This window comes from Sinohyriopsis cumingii, chromosome 5 (genome assembly GCF_028554795.1).
Source record: "Sinohyriopsis cumingii isolate HCF-2022 chromosome 5, ASM2855479v2, whole genome shotgun sequence".
Taxonomy (NCBI): Eukaryota; Metazoa; Mollusca; class Bivalvia; order Unionida; family Unionidae; genus Sinohyriopsis; species Sinohyriopsis cumingii.
In genome coordinates this window covers 80061759-80084667 of record NC_142965.1, presented here as the reverse complement: position 1 = coordinate 80084667, position 22909 = coordinate 80061759, and the positions used below count along the sequence as shown (strand labels likewise).

At 40.2% G+C, this 22909-nt stretch overlaps 1 pseudogene; it reads right to left on the bottom strand.

The window, feature by feature from the left end:
• Window positions 1–912: 912 nt before the first annotated feature.
• LOC149799576 (arginine kinase Oct f 2-like) lies at window positions 913–18923 on the bottom strand (annotated as a pseudogene).
• Between the last annotated feature and the right edge of the window lie 3986 nt (window positions 18924–22909).

Below are 22909 nucleotides of genomic sequence, written 5' to 3'. Positions count from 1 at the left end.
GTCAGTGCTGTATTTTTTTATTTACATACTAATTTGAAAACACTGACTATATTCAAACAATAACAAGATTTCATATAAATAACAGTACGTCTGCTAAGAAACTCACGCAGAGTTTATCACACCAGTTATTATAATTTCAAAGCCAATTTCACTGTCCATAGGAAATAAATTCTTCCTTGTGAACAAGACGTTTTCATTTTTGAAAATAAGTCTGTATCAAATGTATGATTCGTTGTTTTCATTAATCAAAAAAGCACAAAGCTATTGAAACATTTTGTTTCCAGTTAAACAAAGCAAACCCTAATCTTCCTTCGTCGGATTTATATTCTAGCGATAAACTTCACATAGTACAAAATAGTTACACAGAGATTTTGCTTTCTTTGATGAACTACTTGTAAATATGAAAATGTTCCCCCATTTAAATGTTATAATTAGTGACCGGTTCTCAACTGCCATGGAAACATTATTTCTTTCTAAAAAAGAAAATAACTTAATCTCGAATAAAATGTCCTTTATATTCGGACATGCGCAGTCAGACCAACATTAGAAACGTAGAAGTTTTCCCTAAAACTTCCACAGACTAGAGTCTCCTGATAAATTTATAATTTCAACGTGCATTTTTCAAAAAGCAGATGTTCGCCCCCCATACGACAATGTCCGTTTGTGGATGGCAAGTAACGCAGGTATGCCGTAACACCGTGCTTGGGTGTTTTGTGGATGTATCAGTTTCATTGCAGCACACAATGTAACAAGTGCACAGACGTCCTTTGGCACAGTGAACTGATCATTGTTCATTTCTATGGTGCTTACCAACTTATATCGTCAACACTGGACTACCAGAGCATCATCCGACTGAACTTCAGGATCCACGGTTCGACATTATCGTATAAGAGATTACACACAGTCAAATTCCTAGCTAAATGAACAGTCTATCACACGGCATTGGTAAATCCAAGATGTCCTAAAGTTTATTTTAATTTCTATTCCCGGCTCTATAACAGCTTGAACTCATTTCCTCATTTCCTGGATTGCCTCAATCTCACTTAGTCCCAGCCTCCTCTTGTTGGATATGTGTACACACCACCCTCACTTTCAGTGTGCTCACCATGGATACCTGGACAAGTCTTGAGTACAAAAGTTAGGTATTAAAATGCAGTCAAATCTGCATTAAACAGACACCTGTGGGAAGTAGAACACGTCATCTTTGAAGAGAAACAAATTCTACAATAATTTGCTTTACGACACGTAAAAGAAAGCCACAAACAAATGGCCTTTCAAGACACGTGATTGCTTACTACATGCGACCTTAAAAGGAAAAAGTACATTGTTTATTCATATAAATAAATCACTCATATCCCCGAAACATAGTGGTAGTCTTTCTTTTCGTCAAGATATCTTGACTGACTGACTAACTGACTGACTGCCTGTCTCTCTCCCAAAATTGCACTCACCTCTAGGCTGATGATTGAACTTGGCACAGATGTCATTGAGCTGGTTGATGGCTGCAAGTTTCGGCACCTTGATCTGAACACTGGCTCGGAGAGTTGTACCCAGGTTTGTGGGACTGAAGTCAGGTTTCCATAGCCGTCCTTCTTGGCAAAAGTCAACTTCTTCTCTAGTTGATTGATAGCCTGCAATAAAAATCATTGTTACGTTTTGTAAAGTGCCTGTTCCACGTCCCGTCCTCCATCACCCCCGCCCCCAGTCTCTGTTCTTCGTGGATTCCAATGTTCTAAAGTCGACCCTGTACTTTATAATCACTATTAGAGTTAATGAACAATGGTCTTTTCTTTTCTTTTCAGAACGCCAACGCAAATGATTCGATCTTTTTATTGTTTGAGATTCTAAACATTGATTTTTGTTTCTATCACCAAGATAAAATGGAGTAATGGGGATCATCGATAATTGTCATCACTGTTTAAAACAAAATTATCCCCTCGTCATGTCCAGGTAGACAGCTTATATATGAGATACAAAAGCAGAGGCATTTTATAAAGGTGTGTGCATTTCCAATAAAACTCTTCTACCGTTTTTCTATTGACCCCATGACGTTTCTTAATTTCAGTATTCCATCGTCAGCAATAAAACGGAGAAATTCGGCATATGCTGGCGACAGAAGTAAACCAACAATAATATTGTCTGCCTCTAGCCTTTTGAATTCCTGGATGGAATAGTTTTTCTTTTTTCGAAAACTATCAAAAATGGTCTGAGGTTGGTTTATTTATCAGTTAAAATCATCGTCACCATTATAGTCACTTACATTAACCAATCTCTTGTAAACCTCGGCCAAGTTTCCTCCTTGCTGCATGGAGATGAACCTGAGATGGTCCTCCTCTTTGATCCAGACCAAGAATGTTTTGCTGGGATTGTGGAAAATACCTCTGCCCTCTGGACAAAAACTGTAACCACCAGCATCTCTCAGGAATCTGAAATAATAATAATAATAATAATAATAATAATAATAATAACAATAACATCAACAACATTTTCCCAGACTGTAGGGATACTTATATATTTTAATGACATTCATTGTAAACTGTTAGGGCACTTATCGACTACTGTAATGATAGCCAGTCACTGTAAACTGTTATGGTACTTATAAACTGTAATAACGGCTAATAACTATACATTATTAGGGTACTTATAAATTATAATGACAGCCAATCACTTTAAACTGTTATGGCACTTGGGGGGTGCGTGGCCTGGGCCTGACGTCCCGCTTGCCAAAGGAAAGTGAAGCGTCTCTCATAGCCTCTCCTTCCCAGGTGTAGTGATCGCCGCAGGACCACTGTCTCGCTCTGCGGGGCAGGAGGTTACTTGCATATGGCCTCTCCTACACTATTGTGTCCACAGCAGCACCTTCACGCGGTGCCCCCTGTTTTAACAGAGCCTGCTGTGTGGCGCGACCGAGTACCCGGCGGTATAACTGGGTGGGCAAACTGGGCTCATTAGCCTTGGCAGGCAACCAGTCTAAGAGAAGGGGGACTCTGACCCCAAACCCGGGCAGATGAAGCTCGTTAGCCTTGTCAGGCAGTTCATCTAGGAGAAGGAAACTCTGATTCAAAACCAACCAAGTCCCATCCATTGGATTATGGCTCCACTGCCTTGTGGATATCTTCGGGAGAAGGAAAGGCTACGGGAGTAAACCCAGACAGAAAATCAGGAGTGGAGCCCCTAAGGCGGCTGGGGGTCGACTACGGCCTCCTTCCGGCAGCTCCTGCATCCAAACTGGTGCCAAATGTCATGTTCAGCATTCCTTTGGACCCCACCAGCAAGGACGAGAGGGGGATCCTGACGTCTGGGCAGCCCAGGATCTCCATACTCCACGCCCAGGCTTTCGCCCTGGAGAGGACACTCCAGTCTCGCTACTGAGTGAGGAAACAACACGGAAGCTGACAGTTTACGGGTTATAAGTCCCACCCGATTGGCGTAGGGAAGGGGCGCCACGGATCAGCTTTGACGGTGGGAGGGATCATCGTGTCCCACTGGCCAACTATCGCCCGCCTCAAGCCGGGCAGCCCCCGGTCAATAAGGTGTTGACCCGCCATCGTCTGCCTGCTCCAGTGGGTGTCTGGAGCTCAGTGTGTTGTTCAGCATGACAAGCAGACGGTAATTCCACACCAGACAAAAGAAACAAGAAACCAATAAAGAAGACTCCAGCTCTTCGATTTGCAAGCTGGAATGTGCGCACCATGTGTACAGGCTTCTCCGACGACCTCAGAGAAGTAGACGACACCAGAAAGACGGCCATCATCGATAGAGAACTCACCAGACTAAATATCAGCATAGCTGCCCTCCAGGAAACCAGGCTCGCCTCTAGTGGCTCCCTCAGAGAGGAAAACTACACCTTCTTCTGGAAGGGTCGAGAACCTGAGGAGCTCCGTCAGCACGGAGTGGGCTTTGCCATCAAAAACAATCTCCTGGCCTCGGTTGAACCTCCCACAGGGGGCACTGAGCGTCTCTTGTCCATCCGCCTCACCACTGCTTCAGGTCCTGTCAACATCATCAGTGTCTACGCCCCAACCCTCACGTCATCAGAAGACGTGAAGGATCAGTTCTATGGGCAGCTGGACGAACAGATCAAAGGATGCCCCAAAAATGAACCACTATTCCTCCTCGGCGACTTTAATGCCAGAGTAGGTGCGGACCACGAGTCATGGCCTACCTGCCTCGGATATCATGGCACTGGAAAGACCAACGAAAACGGCTAGAGACTGCTGAAGCTATGCACCTACCATGGCCTGTGCATCACAAACACCTTCTTCAAGTGTAAGCCACAACACAAAGTGTCATGGAAACACCCCAGATCTCATCACTGGCACCAACTCGACTTGGTCATCACCAGGCGCTCTGCCCTTAACAGCGTCCTCTCCACCAGAACCTACCACAGTGCAGACCTTGACTCCGACCATGCCCTCGTGAGCAGCAGAGTGCGACTAGAGCCACACACGCTACACCGCTCAAAACCAAAAGGACGTCCTCGCATAAAAACTGCGCAGATGTCAGTCCCTGCCAAGGTGGAGGAGTATGTGTCTGCCCTGAACAAGGTTCTCCAGGACCTGCCTGAGTACGACGCTACAGCCAAGTGGAACGCCATGAAGGGTGCCATCTACAGTACAGCTATGTCAACGTTTGGCAAGAAGGAACGACCCAGCCAGGACTGGTTCAATGCACACCTATCAAGGAATGAACCACAAATCGAGGAGAAACGAAAAGCCTTCATAGCTTACAAAAAATGCCCTAATGAACGGACGCTTGCTGCTCTCAGAAGTGCCCGAAGTAACACCCAACGCATTGCTAGACAGTGCGCGAACGAGTACTGGCAACAACTGTGTGAAGGGATCCAGCGCAGTGCCGAGTCCGGACACATCCAAGGTATGTACAGTGGCATCAAGAAGGCTCTAGGCCCTACAGTGAAAGGGGTCGCTCCCCTGAAATCCCTGACTGGAGAGAAGATCACAGACCATGGGCAACAGATGGCCAGATGGGTGGAGCACTACTCAGAACTATACTCCCGAGAAACGTCAGTCACTGATGCAGCCCTCAGCAGCATAAAGAATCTGCCCACCATGGAAGAGCTCGACAAAGTGCCAACCTTAGAGGAGCTCAGCAAAGCAATCGACTGCCTTCCAAACGACAAAGCACCAGGTAGTGACAGCATCCCGCCCGAAGCTATAAAATGTGGAAAACCACCATTGATTAAACCACTGCACGAGCTACTTTTCCGCTGCTGGGAGGAAGGAGTAATCCCCCAAGACATGCGTGATACCACAATTGTGACCCTTTACAAAAACAAGGCCGACCGCAGTGACTGTAATAATTACAGAGGGATCTCGCTCTTGAGTATTGTTGGTAAAGTGTACGCCTGCATGATACTCAACAGGCTGCAGTTGCTGGCAGACCGTGTGTACCCGGAATCACAGTGCGGCTTCAGAGCAGGCAGGTCGACGACAGACATGATCTTCTCCCTACGACAACTCCAAGAGAAGAGCAGAGAGCAAGGTCAACCACTCTACATGATGTTCATCGACCTCACCAAGGCCTTTGACTTGGTCAGCAGGAAGGGCCTTTTCGAACTTCTGAGTAAGATCGGTTGCCCCCCAAAACTCATCAGCATGATAATCTCTTTCCATGCAGATATGAAGGGAACAGTCCTGTATGATGGATCCTCCTCAACCTCCTTCCCAATTAACAGTGGTGTGAAGCAGGGCTGCGTGCTGGCACCAACACTTTTTGGGGTCTTCTTCTCCCTGCTCCTGTCCTACGCCTTCGACACGTCCACGGATGGCATATATCTACACACCAGGTCCGACGGGAGGCTGTTCAACCTGGCACGACTGCGCTCAAAGACAAAAGTGAGAGCTGTGCTCATCAGGGAGATGCTTTTTGCAGATGACGCAGCTCTTGTGGCCCACACCGAGGAAGCCCTCCAGAGACTGGGAGACCGTTTTGCTGTTGCCTGCACGCAGTTTGGTCTCACCATCAGCTTGGAAAAAACAAATGTCAGCGTGCAAGATACCACCATTTCCCCTTCAATCAAAATCAACGGTGTCACCCTGGAAGCAGTCAACAACTTTACCTACCTAGGGTCAACCATCAGCAACACTCTCTCGATTGATATGGAGCTGGACAGAAGGCTTGTCAAGGCAAATACCATCATGGCTCGATTAACGAAGAGGGTGTGGGAAAACAACGCGCTGACAGAGCACACCAAGGTCCGAGTCTACCAGGCCTGCGTTCTCAGCACCCTTCTATATGGAAGTGAGACCTGGAGTACCTACATGAGGCAAGAACGCCGGCTCAACTCCTTCCATATACGGTGCCTAAAACGCATCCTGAAAATCAGCTGGCAAGACCGTGTTCCACACAGCGAGATCCTGCAGCGTGCAAAGTACCCCCAGCATGTACTCCCTGCTAATTAAACGCCGCCTTCGATGGCTGGGTCACGTCCGACGCATGGAGGATGGAAGGCTGCCAAAGGACATCTTATATGGACAGCTGGCCACTGGCATGAGAAGAGTCGGACGCCCCTCACTCCGTTTCAAAGATGTGTGCAAGAGGGACATGAAGGCATGCAACATTTCACCCGATGGCTGGGAAGAGCTGGCCGAGGACCGAGGCACCTGGAGACTGATGGTAAACAATGGCATATCAGTCGCTGATGCGAGGAGAGGCCAGTTGGCGGCAGAGAAACGTAAGAGAAAGAAGAACGCAGCAGCAACCACAGTAACGCAGACTTCCCAGTATGTCTGCACCAACTGCAGTAGGGACTGTCACTCACGTATAGGCCTGCACAGCCACAGCAGACGATGCCAACAGAGACAGACAACACCCCAAGGGCGCTATTCGCATGGTCTTTCGAGACCGAGTCGCCAATGATGATGATAGGTACTTGTAAACTGTAACAACGGCTAATCACTGTACATTATTAGGGTACTTATAAATTATAATGACAGCCAATCACTTTAAACTGTTAAGAACGGAAGACATCCAACTTCCAGGAGTCCACAGAATGAATAAAAATATTTAAATTGAACCAGTTATAGTAATTTTGTATAAAACGCTGGAAAAGTATATAGCCACGGTGAATAAGAGAACTAATAATTTTGTTACGTGCTGTGTTTGCTTTTTGTTTCTTATCTTTTTTCTTTTCATTTTCAAACTATCTTGCAAGGGAAGCAGTCTTGCATTTCAAGTAACAAGGCAATTTAATAACATCTTGGGTTTTTAGTGAGTGTATGTTCTTGTGTACAATAGTGAGAGAGAGAGAGAGAGAGAGAGAGAGAGAGAGAGAGAGAAATATGTACAAAGCATGATGCAATAAAAGTTAAGGTAATCTCTGTACGCCAGGTCAGGTGGTGATGTTGGGTAATATGTTAAACCCTGAAAATTTATGCTTATCAAAATAAGAATAAGTAAATGAAGTTTCAAGGGGTATTAAGATGTATAGATTCTAAAGGAAGATTACATGGAGCATAGCGCAAATAAAATTTAAAGGGGAATGTTCGACTGATAAAGGAAGCATCCGCTTGACACTGAATTGTGGCGACACTATTAAATCCATTTACATCTGGAAAGTACACACAGGAAAACTCTATCCATCCAATGGTACAGTACTCAAAAAAAACCCAAAAAACCGAGACAGATATACCGTACCTTCCCAAGAAGATAAGGGGTAGGGTCATCCTGAATGCAGAAGACATTGTTTAGGCTGAGAAAAGAAACTCGCAAAATGTGTGAGAGAAAGCGAAGACATCCTCCTTACAGTTTAAGAAGACCCGTTGCAAGAAAAGGAAAGCAAAAAGGCTTACTGCGATTTGACATTAAAGCAACAAAGTTTGTGTGCAGAGGGAAGGCGATGCATGGAGAGTTGTTACAAATGCAACTTACCAGTGCTTCAGACACACCGTACATAGAAGTGGCTAGAATTTATTGCGATGAAGATGGCGACGAAAAGAGTACTGGCAGCAACTCAAGATCATAAAGATGAGAATAGTTGAACAATATCAAGGAGTCTCTCTGAAGAAAAAAAAAGCTTTATTCATCTGATCAGTGTTTGCAGTGGGCTGGTCAAAAGTGAACAAAAAAACGAAATCAACCGCCCCCCCCCCCCATTTTTTTATTATTTTTATGGAGTATAGCAAAATGTGTGAGAGAAAGCGAAGACATCCTCCATTATCAACTGATCCTTTTCTGAGTCTCCTTAATGATTTTCTCTCTGTGGCTACCTTTTAGTGACGTAGCGGAAAATCAAATATGTGGAATTTGGGTTTTTTTTCTCTGTTTCATTAAAGATATGATAATGCTAGAAATCCCAATGAACCTGTCGTCATCCTTGAATAAGAAGTGATCATCTGTTGTTGTTGGGTTTAACGCCATTTTTCAGCACACGATAGGCTATGCATGGCGGCCAGTAATAATGGTGGAGGAAGAACCCGGGAAAACCCCGGGAAGAACCACCGACCCACGAGAAGCTATTGGCAAGCTTTCTCACATACCCACATTGGCCAAATTCTAGACTCGAACCCATGCAGACAGAGGTGAGATGGCAGTGATCCGTAACGGACAGCGCTTTAGACCACTCGGCCACTCGGGGCCCCAAGTGATCATCTGTAAGCTGTTTTTGGTCTTCTTTGGACATCATTTGCAGAGAATCATATTTACCCTTCAGTTCCCCTTCTAATGTGTTCAAACCTTCTATTGTCTTTTTCTCCATATCCTTAATTTCATAGAAACGACCTTGGGAAAAATTCTTTGAAAGCCAATTTACAAGTTTAAAGTATTCCAGGTTTCTCTTGTCTTGATTTTATTTCTTTCTTAGCTTTTGATTTTTACGTTAGAGTTTCCAGTTTTTAAGATGTAAATCACCACCTGAGAATAGTATGCTACTGTTAGGATATTATCTTAAATTAATAGTTCTTATTTATTGTAAAAGTGCACAATTAAGACCAAAAACTGGCCAGAAGTATGAATAATATGTAACAGAAAACGTATTAAAATATTTTGCCAAAAGTTTCTCTAGCCACTACAGATATTCATGTTTATCAATTCTGAGATCAAATACTCGCCTGGAAGTTACACATTATCAAATAGTGCAAAGTTTTAGCTTAAATAAACAGATCACAGCACGAAAATTCACTTTACTCATTGTCTATTATATCATACGTTGAAAGTGAAAGCACCAGACAGCCATTGGAGTCATCTGTCTAACATGGTTCACACTTCATATTTAGGTTTAGCGAAAACACATAATGCAACATAATGCTAATTAATAATACTTAACTCTTACAACACTAAACTGATGTGTTTTGACATAACTCATACAAATCTAAACTGAGGTGTTCTGACTTAACTCTTAAACAATAAACTGAGGTGTTTTGACTTAACTCTTACAACACTAATCTGGGTGTTTTGACTTAACACTTACAACACTAACTGAGATGTTTTGACTCAACTCTTACAACACTAAACTGTGGTGTTTTGACTTAACTCTTACAACACTAAGCTGGGGTGTTTTGACTTAATTCTTACTACACTAATCTGGGTGTTTTGACTTAACTCTTACAGCACTAAACTGGAGTGTTTTGACTTAACTCTTACAACATTAAACTGGGGTGTTTTGACTTAACTCTTGCAACACTAAACTGGGGTGTTTTGACTCAATTCTTACAACACTAAACTAGGTTTTTTGACTCAACTCTTACAACACTAAACTGAAGTGTTTTGACTCAACTCTTACAACACTAGATTTAACTCTTACTGCACTAAACTGAGGTGTTTTGACTTAATTCTTGCAACATTAAATTGAGGTGTTTTGGACTGGTGGGTAAAGAATAGGGGATGTGGGTGCTGCTGATGGCATATTATTTAATTTCCTTATGCAACAACGCGCGAGAATGATCTGTACTGTCACCGACAGTACATAATAGTGATAACGTTGATGCAACGCCAGTATTAATTTTTGACACGATTTTTAAACGTTTTTACGTTCGAAACTCCATTGGGAGCTCAAACTTAAAAACCTCAAAAATTAGAATCAATACGGGGGTTACAGTTGTGTAAATGAACTTTTAAGGAGGAGAACTCAAACTTAAAAAAAAAAACACCCCCCAAAAAAACAAGAGAGATTCATCACTCGTATTTAATTCTGGAAAAGTTACGGAACACATCTCTGCGGTGTGATCGTTTTTATTCATCTAATTATAATCCTACGCCTTATCAAACAATCTTTTTCAGCTCATGAAACAAATACTGACAACATTGCAACATTACTTTGAGTACTTACCTCCGAACTCTTTATGCTTGGCAGGAAGGAATAGCCGTCATGACTTTTGCCAACTCGAACACGGGTAGAAATGATCATTTCTCCTTTAGGGTCAAGGTCACCGTAGTCAAGTTTATTTATATCATCAAAATTTGGTTTGGGATGGTTCAGACCACTTATCTGTAATAAAATGAAGAAAATATTACACCAAAGCGACAAATAAACACTGACAGAGAGAGAGAGAGAGAGAGACCGCTCCCGTGGCCTAAGTGGCTTGAGCGTCCGACTCGGATGCGGGAGGTCGCGGGTTAGAATTTATATGTGCATGCTAATTGTTGGATGAGTCGTCATCTAAAAACTAGCTAAAGTCGGATGGTTAAGCTTACAATATAACTGAAACCCTGTAAAAGACAGTATGCTAAAATTAGAGAGCTTGTTGATAAAAATAGGAAGTACTGTCACTGAAGCCTACAATTTGCTAGCTTCAATTTTGATATAATAGGCAGGGAAACTTTGAGAGGGACACCAACACCGGGACATAATATTTATCGGAAACGGTCAGTAAACATAAAACACACTTACTCAACAAACGAGAATATATTTAGCGGATTAGAGTTATCCAAACACAAAACAGTTGATGTTTTGAAGATTTACGGATGATTCGCAGTCTTACAAAGGAATATATGTATAGAACACATTAGTATATGCTTGTAAGTTAGCAAAAGATGGTATGGTTATTTTTGTTTGGGTTTTTTAAAATCCGAAACGTTTAAAAATAAAAGGATTTGGCCTGAATATCTTTCACAACATACATTTGGTCATCACGCTGGCATACATGATACGTGTCAAACATGTGATTAAAAGAATCATAAATATAAGTATACATGTAATATTCAAAATTAATTTGAGACAAATACAGCTGTTTTAAAAAATAAGACAATTGAAATTAATTTTAAGTACTTGTTCATGATAAATGAAAACATGCTGTTAATATCATTTAATTCTTAACAAGATTACTCAATAATTTACGTACATTCCTTGCTGACAGAAACTACCGAAATACCGGTACAGTGAAAAAGTACCGTGGTCCGGTGGCCTAGTGGTTAGAGCGTCAGTCTCGGATGCGGGATGTCGTGTGTTCAATCCCCGGCCGAGTCATACCAAAGACTTAAAAAAAATGGTACTAACAGCTGCCTCGCTTGGCGCTCAGCATTAAGAGGTTAGTGTTAGGACTGGTCGGCCCGGTGTCAGGATAATGTAACTGGGTGGGACATGGTGCTACATGTCTGCGGCAAGATGCCCCAGTGCTAAACATCACTATAAACTGCCACACTGCAGACATCGTAGCGATATGACTGAAAAATTGTTAAAGCTACGTTAAAAGTCTTAATCACACACACACACACACACACACAAATAACGTTGTAAACCAGTATACCGGTAATACCGCGCATCTCAAATATAGAGAACAGTTCATGGCCTGACCTTCTTGACCTTTATCCGATAGTGGATCTGGGTATACGTTCTTGCAACTTCCGAAGTGCATAATGCGCGAGGAAAAAACATATTTTGACAGAATCGTTTTAGTAAACATGGCGACATAATTCCAAGATATTTTTTTAATGGTGAGGAGAAAATCTGTACGTATCCTAATAATTACGTTCATGTTAAAAATGTCAAATTGATGAGGCTGACTATTGAAGTTATCGGAGAAAAGAAAATGACGCAACAAGTTTTTCATTCTTCCGGTGTAATAGCAACATCATGAAGATACCAGGAACCAGAAACGGTCTGAAAAGTAACTCTTAAAATTTTCATTTTGTGAATCAAATTGACGTTCTTAAGAAGAGAGAGAGAGAGAGAGAGAGAGAGAGAGAGAGAGAGAGAAGAAAAGTAACAAACAGACAGACCTTGTGATAATCTTTGATGACGGCATCGAATAGGTTTTTTAAAGTTGTGTAAGCAACCTTCGGGGTCGCAAGCGTAAAGACCCACACCGCTGTCCAAATTACAGCATCCCGTGAGAAGAAATACAAAAAAATTAATTTCCTCGTTTCTGATAGAATTACTAGCTGTCTGTGCAACTTATACTGCTTCAATATCTTTATTGATTTTTTTTTTTTCAGTTAAATAAGGGACCATGGAGGAGAGACGTGGATCACTATCTTCACAAGGACGTTTAAAAAGAATCTCCACCTATCCATCCCCATTCTCTACCCTGTTCCAGCACAAAATAACGACACCATAATTAATACAATCTTCATTACTTGCTGAAGTCATAAATTTCATCTTCGATTTAAATCAAAGTTCGAATGTTGAAAGAAGGCTATATATTCCTATATGTCTTCCAGTTTGGTCTCATTAATCAAACTGTATCGTCTTGAAACTCAGTTATATTGTATTCGTGCGGCGTTGAAGTTTCAATGCAGTTACACGGAGACAAGTGTGTGTGTGGGTGGGTGGGTGGGTGGGGGGAGCTCACACTTAAATTAACTCGCTTCCCTCGTTAGGTCCATAGACACAAGAGATTCTGATACTGTTTTTGTTTTTTGGGGGGTTGTTGTTGTTGGTTTTTGTTCGGAGGTGGGGGTGGTGGTTTAGTTTTGTTTTTTCTTTCTGGGGGGTGATGTTTTGTTTTGTTTTTCTATTTAATTATACTTTTAAGCTCACGTTTCCAAAGAAGTTCAAGCTGTGTAATCATCGTTTTTGGATTCAATCTAAACTTTGAATATATGTAGCACACAAATGTAAATGCGGAAAGGCGCAATTTACTTCTGCGAGTACGATTCGTGTATTCCGTATCTGAATAGACAATATTACCTTTAAATTTCACCTTAACTTCGTTGCTCTTTACATATACTGAAAATGTGTTTAACAACCACTGAGGAGCCCGGCTAAGGGTTTTTGTTAACAATATCTGGTCCTTATCTGAAGATAAATGTGTTCTTTGTTTATAAATTAGGGTCTATTTATTACACGTGTAGTCTTCATATGCAGGTGCTCGTTTTAGCAGGTTTGACTATTATTTTACTCGACCAGCATGCCTAATTCAGCAGAGTCGTCTCAGACATTTCTTTCTGTGAAAATATGTGATAAATATAAAGTTGACCTTGTAACCGAATTAGGATGATCCGTTTCATGCATAAGCTCAGCTGGAATTTCAAACAGTGAAAATGAATTCGACGGACAGCAATGTGAATGATACACCAGTCCATGTTATAAATAACAATAGAATTTATATCAAATAAAATTAAAGACAGTGACGTTATTCCAAGGGATGTAATCCATTTATGGCACAGAATCACCGCCTTTCTGTTTTTAGGTTTCTTTGTATAAATAAGGAGCATGAGAACAATGACACGTAGAACCGGTAGATAAGCTATAGTCTCTGGAAAGTGAGAATATTGTATTGTCAAGACAGGTGGTTGTTGATCAGAAGTTAATTGACTATAACAATTTTTGGTGTAAGAGACCTTAAAAAAGTTGCATTTTAAGACAGATGGGTGTGTAATACAGCTGGTCTTTCAGGCAGGTTTAACATGTGTATATAAACCATAGCACAAGTTACAGTTTGTGACCTTTTTTCTAAACACAGTCGCAAATCAAATATTTTTTCGTTCAAACTGTTTGCGCTGACATAAGCGGCGTTACTCATTTCTTAATGCTTGACATAAAACAATTGCTTGAGAAACATTTGCATTAATTCTTATTAGAAGAATTTTCTAGATGCACATTTGGACATACAGACATACACACGGAAACAATCATATCAAGAGATAAGCATAATATGTACAACGTAATCCATCAATATATATATATATATATATATATATATATATATATATATATATATATATACGTGTGTGTGTGTGTGTGTGTGTGTGTGTGTGTGTGTGTGTGTGTGTGTAAAGAATACAAATCATATGGCGAATAACAGTCCTTTCAAGTGCACTGGATCCAGCAAGGGATCATGTTTGTCAGGGATTGATTAAGATAAATGTAATAAACTGACTACGAACAGTCCAAACTAGTATCTAATTAGCCTAAACGCTTTCGACTCTTAATGAGTCTTTTTCAAAGGCAAATACAAAACATAGACAAGACAAACATATGAAACAGAAAAACCGATGTCTTTGCAAACCTTTACATGACTATGACTTGTTGCTGATGCTGGAAGATATTTTTTTTGGACCTAGAAATCGATGAGCCATAGCGACATCTGTTACTTAATGTACATTTATTTACGCACAAATTATATCCCGGATATTTCATTGTTATAGTTGTAATTATAGGCTATTGGGTGACTAATAAGCAGATTTAAAGAATTATTGAAAAGAAAACATGTCGGCTGCAAAAAGATAATTTTATTTGTGAATGGTATTCTTTTTCTAGTCTTCTTGGTTTATACCGCTTGGTTTCAATGTTCTAAGGCAGCGTATCCAGTAAGATTCCTTTTCTTTCCTGGTTTCGGAACTCCATTTGGGGTTTTGAGCAATTGTTGTAAGTGTTCTATCACTGAAAGTATGGCCACGGGAGGAGAATGTTCTGCGACTGCGCTTCTGTACAGCTTCTTTGTCATCCAGTCAGATCTATGAATGTTGATTCTTTTGTGTAGTTTTTCAGTTTCTCCGACATACTGGATGTTACAGATCTTACATGTGATGAGATAAATTACATTCTCTGTTTTGCACGTTTTGTTTGGACCATGTATGTTCAGTTTTTCTATAGTCACTGTGCGAGGCAATGTCCTGGTTTCTATCATATTTTGGCGGGTTTATATGTCGTGTGCTTTAGCAGACGTAGAGAAAGGAAGAACATGTAGGAATTTAATTCACACCGTGTAAGATTAAAACTATGTAATACGTATTACTCATTCTAGGAGCATTGCCCTTGATATGTCCTTCAAACAAGTTAAGTTCTTTAGTTTATTTATCTACTAAAAGACAGCTGTTCACCGCAGGAACGTCAATTCAAAACTTGATGGGGGGGGGGGGCAAAACTTGATGTCCTTGTTAATTTCCGTGTATAGGCTACATCAGTTTTACAGCACACTGCTCCCCCATGACGTCCCTGGTTCATCGGGCGGTTTCAGTAAATAAATGAAGACAGAAAGATATACTGGCAAGTTAGGCGCTGAGCCAAAGTTTCTTTTCTTGTCGAGGCCTGTTTTTAGATTGGAACAATTCAGCTAGCTCCATCATAGAAAGGACATACAACACAGTACGCTTAGATTATGGGTGCATATCCATATTTTGTGCATTTTTATCCAGCTAAAGGGAAACCCATTAACCAGTTGGTTAAAATCTTAATTTAAAATATCATAAATTATTTAAACTGAGAGAAAAAAGTTGACACAACTCAGTATTTAAATCACACTGGAGGTACAATAAGACCTTCTGGCTTGGACACACTAAACTTTTCATCTATACCCCAAAAAACACCTCTACTAGCGTTAATGTATGCAAAGGCTTAGCTGCGATGAAAGACACTCACACCAACACACACACACACACACACACACACACACATCTTCCTACCTACCTACCTACCTGCATGCATGCGTGCGTGCGTACGTACGTACATACATACATACATACACACACATGTTTGGAAATAAAAGTGGAGAAGGAAGAGAGGAAGGCGAACATTACAGTATGTTTTCAGTCGGAATTCTTAGAAACGAATATCTAGGTCTGTAAACGCCTCTGCAGACCTGATATATACTGATATTGGACTTAATACAAATCGGGCATGGTTAAAACATATTTGTGTTCGCACAGAGAATAAAATAAAAATCCCACAGGCACGGTGACTTTGGGAATTAATAGAAGCACTCTACATAATTGAATTCGAATTCGATATCAAAATTGCTTTTCGATTAACAATTGTATAATTAGAACTTATATTTTCAAGACTGTATTTAAATGATTTTTTATAAACAATTTACAGCAAAGTATTTACAGACTTTTTAAATTGGAGTGACCATTATCTGGAGAGAGAGAGAGAGAGAGAGAGAGAGAGAGAGCAAATGTAAAGGTTTCAGTGTATGCATTATATTTGTGCACAGCAACATGGTTATGTTAAAAACCCATGTGTCAGTCGAGACTAATGCATCGATTTTTCAGTCCTTTTATCGCACTGTCGTTTTTGGCGCAATGTATCTAAGTTTTTTTTAATACTTAATGCTAACACTCTTATCCAAGGGAATTTACCTTTCTTAGTACACTTAATGCAAACACTCTTATCCAAGGGAATTTACCTTTCTTAGTACACTTAATGCAAACACTCTTATCCAAGGGAATTTACCTTTCTTAGTACACTTAATGCAAACACTCTTATCCAAGGGAATTTACTTTTCTTAGTACACTTAATGCAAACACTCTTATCCAAGGGAATTTACCTTTCTTAGTACACTTAATGCAAACACTCTTATCCAAGGGAATTTACCTTTCTTAGTACACTTAATGCAAACACTCTTATCCAAGGGAATTTACCTTTCTTAGTACACTTAATGCAAACACTCTTATCCAAGGGAATTTACCTTTCTTAGTACACTTAATGCAAACACTCTTATCCAAGGGAATTTACATTTCCTAGTGCATTACGTTCGTGCTGAAGAAAGTCAGGCGAAGATCATGAGGATATGTGTACATTGCAGAAAAATGGTGGACAAATTTAGCGGTTACATCGTCACATCAGTGTTCTCCATCCTACAACATGACTCGACATTTCGAGTGATAAATGATATCCCAGACTAAAAACCTTACTTAAAATAAAGAAATAAATACAATATATACTCACTGGAGGACAATGGACACTGGTCTTTTGACAAAAAACAATATGTTCACTGCCTTCGACCAACATCTTGCGCAATCGCGGGTTTGTAATAATCCCTTAGGGACCAGGAGAGAGAGAGAGAGAGAGAGTCATTCAAACGTAAATCAGTACTTTGCTATACATTAGCATTTACTGAAATCAACGTTTCTACTATGAATGGATTTGATTAATTATTATTTCCACAAAACTCTTTTACAGGGATAGTTAGGCACGGATAATTGCCATGTATATTTAGTTACAAATTAAACGGAAATACAAATGTAACTTTTTATGGTGATGTTGTTTCGAGGCGAGAAAAACATATTCTTGAGTAAGATATTAGCGTGTGTGCTTCAGTAACCCCAACATTTTAATTTAAGGTGAGGCAGAGCTATCTCAGGCAGTTTAGCTTTGTTGTATTGTAACCGGAGTTCAAGGAGGAGAATATATATATATATATATATATATATATATATATATATATATATATATATATATATATATCCTCCTTGACATCCGTCCGTCTACGGAAGAAGATGGTGTAGCTCCAGAGTAAATTGTTGTTTCGCCTGCTTCCTGGTTCTCTTTTCAGCGTGCTTTATGTTCCTCTCTTCTTCGGCTTTTTGAACGCCCTGTCTGACAGCTAGGCGCCAGGTGGAACGGTCGTTAGCACAGCTATCCCAGTCGTTGACATTGATGTTGGCCTTCTTCATGTCCTTCCTGTAGACATCTTTGTAGTCATCCAGTCGGTCGTGCTAGCTCCCCGTATATCAGGTCCTTGGGAATGCGGCCTGGGTCCATTCTCGTGACGTTACCGAGCCAGCGAAGGCGCCTCTCGCTGAGAATGGAGAACATGCTGTTCATGTTGGCGCGTTCCAGAACCTCTGTGTTGGGTACTTTGTCCTGCCACTGGATGTGCAGAATGCGCCGCAGGCATCTCAGGTGGAAGCTGTTGAGTTTCCTCTCGTGTCTAGCATAGGTGGTCCATGTCTCGCTGGTGTAGAGGAGTGTGCTGAGCACGCAGGCCTGGTAGACGCGCAGTTTGGTCTTTTCAGTGAGGTTGGGGTTGTTCCAGATCCTAAGAATCAATGGAGAGTGAGCTGGAGATGGTGGACCCGTGGTATGTGAAGTTCTCTACAACTTCCAAGTTTGAAGAACTGTTGGTCAGTCCAAATTCATTACAGGCATGGGAGAGGCGGCATACCAGCTGCTGAAGTTCTCTATAACTTCCAAGTTGTACCCATCGATGGTGACGGAGGGAGGGGAGTCTGCGTCCTGCGCCATGACGTTCGTTTTCTTCAAACTGTTGGTCAGCCCAAACTCATTACAGGCATGGGAGAGGCGGCATACCAGCTGCTGAAGTCCATCTTCCGTGTGTAATGTCAAGGCTGCCTCGTCGGCGAAGAGCAATTCACGGATGAAGATCTCTGTGACTTTAGTCTTAGCACGGAGACAGGCTATGCTGAACAGCTTACCGCCAGCCCTGGTATGGATGTACGCTCCCTCGCTTAAGTCCTTGAAGGCGTACTGGAGAGGCATGGAGAAGAAGGTGGCCATATAGAGCGTCGGCGCAAGGACGCAGCCTTGCTTGACTCCGCTGCTGACTGGGAAGGTCTCCGATGTTGCGCCATCGAATCACATTGTGTTGTGCACGTTCTCGTGGAACGAAGTGACGATAGCGAGCAGTCGCGGGGGGGTGGGTGCAGCCGATATTCTGCTGAAACCTGAAGAGTCCGCTCCGACTGACCAGGTCAAACGCCATCGACAGGTCTATGAAGGCGCTGTAGAGAGGCATTTGCTGCTCGCGACACTTCTTCTGCAACTGGCGTAGTGAGAAGATCATGTCTACAGTTGACCTGCTGGCTCGAGAGCCACACTGGGACTCTGGAAAGACGCGGAACACTAGGGTCTGCAAGCACACCAAGGTGGCACGGGCGAAATCCTTTCCGACGATGCTGAGGAGAGAGATGCCCCGGTAGTTGTTGCAGTCGCTACGGTCTCCATTGTTCTTGTACAAAGTGATCATGTTGGCGTCACGCACATCCTGGGGGATGTGTCCCTGCTCCCAGCAGAGACCGAGGAGTATGTGCAGGGCCTGGAACAGTGCTGATTTCTCGCTCATGAGGAGGGAGTGGGCATCTTGATGTATGCCCTCAGAAGGTATATTTACTTTTAGTGATTGCAGGACTCCAAATTCAGATTTTTTAATACGTTTGGTATAAAAGTAGTTTTTCTACTACATTAAAAAATAGTTGACTTCTTTTTGATAGAGTAAAGAATAATGATCCAACGTGTTTCGGTTAACAGGCAAAACGGCATTTTGTGTCGTCGGTTTAATTTCCATTTTTGCTCATATATTTAAATTTATGTTACTTTATTGTCGCCAAGTTAAAAGACACACTGAATAATTATATTGATTTAAATCAGATTTTTTCAGATACAAAATATGTAAAATATATTTTATTTTTTATGAGCAAAAAAATCTTAAAATATAATGCCTCGAATAAGGAAACTCTCATGAAACTAAGGAAACTCTCATGAAACTAAGGAAACTCTCATGAAACTAAGGAAACTCTCATGAAAACACTTTCCAATCACTTTTGATTGAATGATCTAGCCTTTTAAGTTTTTGCTATTTGTAAATTTCTTTCTAAGAAAAGTAAATTTCAGCGGCTTATATAGAATTTTACTAATAAATGGTATTAAACATGAATTAAATATATATAATGGACATTGCATAAATGCTGCTCTTGTATTATGTTTAATGTACGTCAGTAGTTCTAACTGACACAATTTAATACCATCCTCTGATGCTGGCACCAATTAATCATGAGTGACAGTTCTTGTCTGGTGTGGGGAGTAGACTGGAGTCATGCTGAGCCGACCTTGATGGGGTCATTCTCAAGTTAATTTTTAAAAGCAAACATTTGGAGTGTTTTCAGGGAAGTTATCATTTTTAGGGGTCGACATAAATGTGTTATCAATATGTTTGCTCCAGTTTCCCAGACTGCTAATGTTATACCAATATGTTTGTGGAACTCAACAAAAGATATGATTTTGTTTTTGAATTTAAGTGCAGGAAGAACTGGTTCTAGATTACGCGAGAATAACATTGTCTTAGTTTTGGTTTGATTAAACTCAACAAACCACTGCCTTGACCAATCATCAACCGTTTATAAATCAGTATTCAGTATGTATTATATTTCCTAAGTATCATTAGATGAATATGCCAGTGAGATATCATCGGCAAAGAGTCTCGTTGCACTCATGAGGTCATCGACTATATCCTTAATATGCACAATAAATAATAATGGACCAAAAACAGAGCTATGTGGTATGCCAGTCGCAGCATAATGCCTATTTAATTCGGCACTATTTACAACAAAAAAAACTGTTTGAAGTTTATTCGACAGGAAGTCAGAGATCCAATCAATAAGAATGCTATCAATGCCATTGCACTTTAATTAATATATTAAATCTTTATGCCCAACCCAGTCAAATGCTTTAGAAACATCGCAAAAGTCCACACACGTCATCTTTGTTGTCAAGCACATTACATATTCTATGGTTATTATCTATGAGCTGAAATACTGTAGAATTGATGGAAAGAAAACCGAATTGATATTTTTCAAATTATCTCATTTGATTATAGGTAGTTACAGAGATGCTTAGGAATAGTTCATACCATAACTTTTCCAGCCAAACTTAATACTGAAATAGTCCTCTAATTTGAAAGATAAGTGGTACATCCGTTTTGATACACTAGCATTACTTTCACGGTTTTCCATACATATAGGAACACTTTTTCTTTGCAAGGGACAGATTGAATAGATCACAGAATGGTTGAATGGCTGAACTATGGATACGATTGTTCCTTTGAACATATGGTGACTTATTTTGTCCACACCATATGCTTTATGGGTGGGTGAGATGTTGATTACATCATTAATGTCTTAATATATTCGTTAGTTTGTTATTAATTTTCAAACGTATATCCAGATGATTAACAATGGTTTCATCAACTTCCGCTGTTGCAGCCACAAATATTATTTTAAATATATCAACAAAAAATCCCAACAAAGAGTTAAGACATTCTGCTTTTCGACATTTGAAAACGCTACATGTAGAGATCCATTCGCGTTAATGCTTCTTAATGGATGTATTGATGTTGAAAACTTTTACTTGACAAAGTGATGCACAAGTGTCCATATTATTTCAAGAGTACATCCATAGAATCAATATTCTCCAAGTTACAACAAAATTGTTCCTTTGCTGTTTTTCTGGTTATTGACTACGTGACGTAATTTATATGTATTTCACCAATTACTATTAACAGCTATTTTTTTTTCATCCTATGAGTTTCCTGCTTGACGTTCTGTTTTAAGCAATAAGCACACATATTAGCAAGAATTTCCGTCATCAGTTGGGCATTCTTTCACAACATTATATATATATATATATATATATATATATATATATATATATATATATATATATATATATATATATATACATAGCTAATTTTGGCCATGATTGTGAACATGATTGACTTTGGAAGTATCTAGAAGTAATCTTGTTGACGAATTTGATAGGAAAATTACCCTCATCCTGTTTTTTTTAATATAGAATGTGTTAGTTTTTTATATCAAGGTTGTGATCGACAGAATTACTCATTCTTATCTTAACATCTGTAGTGGAATCCGCCTTTTCGTTGTGTTAGTATAAATTAAAAGGATTTATTAATTTAAAATATACATTGGAATTACAAAGTGATTTTTGAATTAGGACTAAATCACAATTGTGACACTATTGTGTATTCATTCAAAGACATTTTGGATTATATCATTATGATACATCGAAGCGCTTGGCAAATTAGCAACTTCAAGACCATTGGCACATCAGCACATTCAAGATTGGAATTTATCCTGAACAACACTGGAAAATTCATTAGGAACACTATTCTTTTGGATTTGAGATATAACTTTAAGGACTATTCGGGATTAAAATCATAATGCTGTAAGTTCTTTTTAAATTTTAAATTTATATTCTAAGGAAATAAATTATTTGGTGAAATGTACAAGACTTGTTGATTTTCACTAAAGAATTTGATATACTAATACTATTGGTATATCAACTTGTGATCCACCCATCGCACAATAATACGCATAAATAAACGTTCTTGAAAATATGTGCTGTTGATCAAGGTCTATAGATTAATTATGAATTTCCACTAATTAATCATTAGTGACGTATGAAAATAACGATAAAAAGTATTAATAATCCATGTTTTCTAAATGAATATGGTACACAATTTCATCGCAATCCTTTTTGCTTTCCATTCCCCCTCCCCTCTCATGCATAAGAGAGAGAGAGAGTGTGTGTGTATGTGTGTGTGTGTGTGATTTGGATTTTTAAAATAGCTTTGACGATTTTTCAGGCATATCGCTAAGATGTCTGCAGTGTGGCAGTTCATAGTGATGTCTAGCACTGGGGCATCATGCCGCAGACATGTAGCATGATGTCCCACCAAGTCACATTGTCTTGACACCAGGCCGACCAGTTCTAACACTAATCTCTTAATGCTGTGCTCCAAGCGAAGCAGCTGTTAGTACCATTTTTGTAAGTCTTTGGTATGACTCGGCCGAGGATCGAACCCACGACCTCTCACATCTAATAATTTGTATATATTTACAGAAGATCTGCTACGCGCAAGACCTTCGCTGTCATTGATTTGTCAAAATATGCAACATGAGATGAACTTGCTGATCTTAATAACTGAACTTACACCAAGTAACCTACACGAATACGGTTTGTCGTAACAGAATGTAT